An 822-nucleotide genomic window follows, 5' to 3' on the forward strand; every position below is an offset into this window, starting at 1 on the left:
CTGATCAATTGAAAGAACACTCTCTTTTTCATTATCATTACTATTTTTCAAATGTTTTGATAATCAAAGTGTGTTTAGTTCAGACCATTTTTCAATGTTGAAGTGAACTACTCATTTTTAATCAACTGTGAAACAGTATTAGTGATTTTTTAATCCTCATTCAGGGTAGAGATCAGGTTGGAATGTGTTACGGAGTAATTCATGCATTTTCTGATCTTCTGTCTGAAATGAGCAAGTTGTGATGTCGGTCAAAGGTCGAAGACAAGTTGTTGGAACGAACTGTCATGTTTTTATATCCTCTCAGACGTAAATAGAGAGGCTGGCACCTGTTTTCCCCCAACTCGCCTAAACATTTCTCTCGTCTGTCTAAAAACATCTTCAGTCTGTTCCAAAACATTCTTTCTGTTTTTCAAACCAGAGCTAGTGCAGTCGAGTTCGGTTCGGAGAGCAAACTGAACAGAGATGTGCTGGAGAGAACAGGAGTTCCAGACATGATCCGGAGTTCTTTTTCCGGTTCATTTGGGAAGTTCCTGATTGGTCGATCGACCAGACAGGGGTGTGTTTTTGTGACGTAAGAGGTCACTAGAAGTCAGAAAAACAGAAAGAACGTTTTGGAACAGACTGAAGATGTTTTTAGACAGACGAGAGAAATGTTTAGGCGAGTTGGGGGAAAACAGGTGCCAGCCTCTCTATTTACGTCTGAGAGGATATAAAAACATGACAGTTCGTTCCAACAACTTGTCTTCGACCTTTGACCGACATCACAACTTGCTCATTCAGACAGAAGATCAGAAAATGCATGAATTACTCCGTAACACATTC

The sequence above is a fragment of the Nematolebias whitei genome, chromosome 17, assembly GCF_014905685.2.
Source record: "Nematolebias whitei isolate Nwh7 chromosome 17, NemWhi1, whole genome shotgun sequence".
Lineage (NCBI taxonomy): Eukaryota > Metazoa > Chordata > Actinopteri > Cyprinodontiformes > Rivulidae > Nematolebias > Nematolebias whitei.